Source organism: Gossypium arboreum, chromosome 7 (genome assembly GCF_025698485.1).
Source record: "Gossypium arboreum isolate Shixiya-1 chromosome 7, ASM2569848v2, whole genome shotgun sequence".
Lineage (NCBI taxonomy): Eukaryota > Viridiplantae > Streptophyta > Magnoliopsida > Malvales > Malvaceae > Gossypium > Gossypium arboreum.
In genome coordinates this window covers 41,803,778-41,810,004 of record NC_069076.1, presented here as the reverse complement: position 1 = coordinate 41,810,004, position 6,227 = coordinate 41,803,778, and the positions used below count along the sequence as shown (strand labels likewise).

General features: G+C 40.5%; 1 long non-coding RNA gene across 1 annotated transcript; it reads left to right on the top strand.

The window, feature by feature from the left end:
• The first annotated feature begins 4,820 nt into the window (after positions 1 to 4,820).
• Positions 4,821 to 5,930, top strand: LOC128295318 (uncharacterized). Its single transcript, XR_008285680.1, has 2 exons — positions 4,821 to 4,913; positions 5,689 to 5,930. It is a non-coding gene; the product is annotated as an uncharacterized LOC128295318 (long non-coding RNA).
• Positions 5,931 to 6,227: the final 297 nt, after the last annotated feature.

The window sequence follows — 6,227 nt, the reverse complement described above, 5'->3', positions numbered from 1 at the left end:
TAGGCCACCTAGAAATGTGGGCAATGTTAGTGGCGGTCGAGAGGATCTAGAGATGCTACCATCGATCCGAGGCTCGTGCTCTGCTAGGACTTATGCCATACGCCAAGACGCGAGGATGCTTGCCTCACCAGATGTCATTACCGGTACTTTCACTCTTTTCAATACTAATGTGATTGCTTTGATTGACCCCGGTTCTACTCATTCTTATATATGTGAAACGTTAGCATCCAAAGAAGACTTTGCCTATTGAGTCTCTCGAGTTTGTAATTCGGTATCAAACCCCTTGGGTCATTATGTGCTTGTCAACAAAGTGTGCAAGAAAAGTCCCTAGTGTTCCGAGGTTCTTGTTTTCCGGCGAACTTGATGCTTTTGCCGTTCGATGAATTCGACGTTATTCTTGGTTTGGATTGGTTGACCATGCACGATGCGGTTATAAATTGCAAAAGCAAGACTATTGATTTGAGGTGCGCGAATAACGAGATAATTCGGGTTGAGTCTACGGACTTAAAGGGGTTACCAAATGTAATATCGCAATGTTGGCCCGGAAATGTGTAAGAAAAGGGTGCGGCGTACCTTGCGTATGTGCTCGATGACAAGGAATCGAAAAGAAACCCGAATCGATGCGCTGGTTTGTGAATACCGGATGTTTTCCTTGAAGAATTGCCGGTTTACCACTGTTCGGAAATAGAATTTGGCATCGAATTGGTACCGGTACCACTCCAATTTCGATAGCTCCGTGATCGTATGGCACCAACGAATTAAAGGAGTTGAAAGCTCGCTTGCAAGAATTGGTGGATAGAGGTTTTGCTCGCCCGAGTTTTTCGCCTTGGGTGCGCCGGTCTTGTTTGTGAAAAGAAGGATGGAACCATGAGGTCGTAGATCGACTATCGTCGACTTAATAAAGCGACGATAAAGAACAAATATCCGTTACCACGTATCGATGACTTGTTCGATCAATCAAGGAGCCTCGGTGTTCTCGAAAATAGATTTGAGATCGAGCTATTATCAATTGCGAATTCGAGATTCGGACGTACCAAGACGCCTTGAAATGAGATATGGTCACTATGAGTTCCTAGTGATGCCGTTTGGGCTTACTAATGCCCTCGCGGTATTTATGGATTTAATGAATCGGATCTTCGACCATATTTAGATCGATTCGTAGTCGTGTTCATTGATGACATCTTGGTCTATTCAAGAAATGAGTCCGAACATGCTGAACACCGAGGTTAGTGCTGCAAATTTTACGGATAAGCAATTATATGCTAAGTTCAAGCAAGTGTGAGTTCTAGTTAAGAGAGGTTAGCTTCTTGGGTCATGTGGTATTCAGATCGGGTATTCGAGTCGACCGAATAAAATTTCAGCCATACTTAATTGGAAGCCTCAGAAATATTACGAGGTTCGGAGCTTTTGGGGCTTCTTGGTTATTACCGACGATTTGTAAAGGTTTCTCAATGATAGCCACGCCGATGACGAAGCTACTCCAAAAGGATGTTAAGTTCGAATGGACGGAGAAATGTCAGAAAAGTTTCAATCAACTGAAAACTTATTTGACTGAAGCCCCAATTCTAGTGCAACCCGAATCTGGCAAAGAGTTTGTCATCTATAGTGACGCCTCCCTACTTGGGTTAGGTTGCGTATTGATGCAAGAAGGTCGAGTTGTGGCCTATGCGTCGAGGCAATTAAAGTCACACGAGAAAAATTATCCGACCCATGATCTCGAATTGGCTACCATCGTATTCGCCTTGAAGATTTGGCGACATTACTTATTTGGTGAGAGGTGCCATGTGTACTCGGATCACAAAAGTCTCAAATATTTGATGACCCAAAGAGACTTAAATCTGCAACAAAGACGTTGGCTCGAGCTGTTAAAGGATTATGAGCTGGTCATTGACTATCACCCGGGAAAGGCAAATGTGGTTGCGGATGCCTTGAGTCGTAAATCATTATTCGCTTTACGAGCGATGAATGTGCACTTGTCCGTTCGATCCGACAACGTGTTAGTAGCTGAATTGAAAGCCAAACCATTATTGATACATCAAATTTGTGAAGCTCAGAAGGTCGACGATGAGTTGGTTGCAAAACGGGTCGAGTGTGTTTCGAACAAGGAATCGGAGTTTCAGATCGATGATGACGATTGTTTGAGGTTCAGAAGTCGTCTGTGTGTTCCAAGGAATTCAGAACTTATTTCGATAATTCTAAACGAAGCCCATTGTAGCCGAATGGCAATCCACCCGGGGAGTACGAAGATGTACAACGATTTGAAACGTCGATTTTGGTGGCATGGTATGAAACAAGACATCTCCGACTTTGTTTCGAGATGTTTAATATGTCAACAAGTGAAAGCGGAACATCAAGTGCCTTCAGGATTACTTCAGCCGATCACGATACCCGAGTGGAAATGGGATCGAGTCACAATGGACTTTGTGTCCGGACTGCCATTGTCAGCAAGTAAGAAGGATGCGATTTAGGTTGTTGTTGATAGATTGACTAAGTCGGCTCACTTTATCCCTGTGCGTACGGATTTTTCCTTGGATAAACTAGCTGAATTTTACGTTTCTCAGATTGTGAGACTACACGGGTAATGATTTACTTACGTCGGATAGAGATCCGAGGTTCACCTCGCGATTTTGGAAGAAATTGCAAGAAGCTTTGGGTACCAAGTTGCATTTCAAAGACCGCCTTTCACCCCAAACCGATGGTCAATCCTAGCGGATAATTCGGATACTTGAGGATATGTTGAGATGTTGCATCCTCGAGTTCGATGGTTCATGGGAACGGTACCTACCTTTGATTGAATTCGCCACAACAATAGTTTTCAATCAAGTATTAAGATGGCGCTGACGAGGCTTTGTACGGCGTAAATGCCGTACACCATTGTTTTGGACCGAGCTCGGTGAAAACAAAATTTTGAGTGGATTTGATTAAAGATGCTGAATGAAAGTAAAAGTAATCCGTGAAAGTCCGAAAATAGCCTTCGATCGTCAGAAGTCGTACGCGGATTTGAAACGAAAGGACATTGAGTATCAGGTGGGAGATAAAGTGTTTCTTAAAGTTTCGCCGTGGAAAAAGATACTCAGATTCGGCCGTAAGGCCAAGTTGAGCCCGAGATTCATTGGGCCGTACGAAATCTCCGATCGAGTTGGCCCAGTTGCGTATCGTTTGATTTTGCCCCCTGAACTCGAAAAGATTCACAACGTCTTCCATGTTTCAATGCTTCGACGCTATAGATCTGATCCATCGCACGTGATTGATCCATCGGTTGAAATTCAAGCCAATATGAGTTATGAGGAAGAATCGATTCGTATCCCGCACGTGAAGTGAAAGAGTTGCGAAACAAGCGGGTTCCGCTAGTGAAAGTGTTATGGCTCAAACACGGATAGAAGAAGCTACTTGGGAAACCGAGAACTCTATGAAAGAGCGATACCCAACCCTATTTACGGTAAGATTTTCGGGACGAAAATTTCTTAAGTGGGGAGAGTTGTGACACCCAAAATTGACCCTAGTCGGGATGTGGTTTCGGACCACAAAACCGAGGCATAAAAATAATTTAAAATTTATTTTGATGCCTATAATATGTGTGCTCATGTGTGACATTTTTGATGATTGATTTAGTGTTATAAAGGTGAATTTCACTAGAAGGGACTTAGTAGTGAACTTTGAAAGTACGATAGGAAATGTGTGATGACTAATTAAAGCATGCATGCAAAATTATGGACTTGCATGTCAAATTTCCCCAAAACAAGCTAGTGGCCGCCATGACATGGTTTATGGGCAAAGAAAACATGTTGAAACATGTTTTGTTAATGCATGATGAATTAAATGATAAAATAATTAATGATGTTGGATGAGAAACAAAAAAAATCAAAAAATAGCTCATCCTTTCCCCATTGCCGTGCAAGTGAAAGAAAAACAAGAAAAAATTGTTCATCCTTGTTCTTTCCTTTTGGCCGAAAATACTAAGGAGGAGATAGGATTTTTGCTTCATGCTTGGTTTAGAAGAGATCTAGAAGGAGATTTGGCTAAATTTGCATCAAGATTAAGGTATGTATGAGGTTGTGTTAGGAGTTTCATGCATGTTTTGGTTGCTAACTTGATGTGCATGTTAGCCATGGTTCAAATCCTTGTTATGCCATGGAAATGGCATTTGGCCAAAGTTGTTATTGTGTTAAAGCCATTGCATGCTAAATGTGAAGCTTGCTAATGATGCATGCAATGATGGATTGACTACTCTTGAAACTTCTTTGTACCAATTTTAAGTAAGACATTGAGTTTTTTTGTTTAACCATGATTGAAGTTGAAAGGGCATGATTGTGATGTATTCGGCCATGATGCATTCATGAGCATGGTTCATGCTTCTTGCATGTTAGTTAAAATTTGTGTTTTGGATGGCTATGGACACCTTGAAATTGCCTTGCACTTATATGTGTATATATGATTGCACATGATATTTTGATTATGAAGAAAGTGATGAATATGTTGTTTAAAGAAGAAGTTTGTTGAATAATGTTGTGAAATTTGCATGTACATTTGGCCTAGTACACATATGATGTGAAAATCTTGCAATTTATTTTTGATTTTATGCAAGAATGACTAAGCATAATCGGCCACATGAGGGGAATTATTGTGCATGCATTCGGTTAGAGGCAAGCTTAATGATGCCTATTCTTGACTTAGGTAATCGGCTACCTTGTTGTGAGCTAAGGCCGAATGTGTGCGTAATTAAAGAAAATTGACTAAAGTGCTTAGTTATGTGATGTTGAATCAATGATATGTGCATTCGGCCAAGGCTAGCAAGTGAGACTTTAATAAATTGAATTTGTTTGAATTAGCTCAAGAGCTTAGAGGGCCACAATTGGATAAGGGGAAGGAAAAAGTGATCGAATAGCCGTCAAAGCCGTTCGACAACATCCGAGGTAACTCCTCAAGAAATGACCCTACTCGAATTATGTGAAATGAAAAATTGATGTGTAATGACTATTGATTTATGTGTGTATGAGTAATTGAATGATACCCGGACTAAGTTCCGAAGGCGATTACGCTAGTGATATGTTTGTGTTTGAGCCTTAGTAACGAAAATGAAATATGAATGGGAAATGATTATTGATGTATATGTGTGCATGAGCAATTGAATGATATCCGGGCTAAGTCCCAAGACATTTATGCTGGTAATTACGTCCGGGTTAAGACCAAAGGCAATTGTGCTAGTGACTACATCCGGCTAAGACCAAGGCATTTGTGCAAATTGTGAAATCCGGGTTAAGTCCCAAGGCCTTTGTGCGGGTTACCATAACGGGCTATGTCCCAAGGCGTTTGAACGAGTAGCTATATCCGGTTAAACTCGAAGGTATGTGATTTGAAAATTATAAGCTTGCTGGAAAATTTTCAGCTAATGCACTTGTGAAACTTCCCAATAACAAGGTATGTGTTGTGTGTGCTTTGCGCTAGGAGTAAGAGCGTATGAATATTCGCTCCTATGATGGAACGAGTTATCGGCCTTAACGAAGCCGTTATTTGTGTATGAACATAAGAGTTGGGATGGTGAAGTAAGTATGATTATGTGAATGTGTATTAATGAAATGATTCATTTGGCTATGTGAATGTAATGCTTTGGTTAAAGCTGATTTTATTGCTTGAGACTTACTAAGCATAAAAATGCTTACTCCGTTGCTTTGGCTCTCTGTTTTATAGATTTTGCTCGGTAGCAATCGGATTCGGGATCATTAAAGTCGAAGTCATCTACACTATCAAAGGCTCCATTTTGGTATAATTTTGGTTGAACTTTGAAATGGCATGTATAGGACTACCCTAATGTTGAAGGTCATGTACCTTTCGATTTTGTGTAAGCTTGGATAGCCATGCGAAAATGGCTTATATACGTTTTTAGTATGATTCTATAATAGTTTGTATGATAATCATTATGGGGTATGAAATTGTTTGAAACGATTAGCCATTGGAATGGTTAATCATAATCACACTTTGTGCTATGTGTGCAAAAAGGGCCATTTGAATCGTGGAAATCATGAAATAGGTAATGGTTACTTTGAAAACAGATGCTGGCAGCAGCAGTGGTGTGGTTTTGAAAAATCACCAAAATTTGTAGGAATGGTATTAAATAGTGAATAAATTATTTAAATGAACCTTAATGAGTCTACTTTCATGTGGAATAAACGAAACGGTCATAGGAGTTACATGTTAAGAGATATTAAAGCTATTGTGAGATAGGGCCA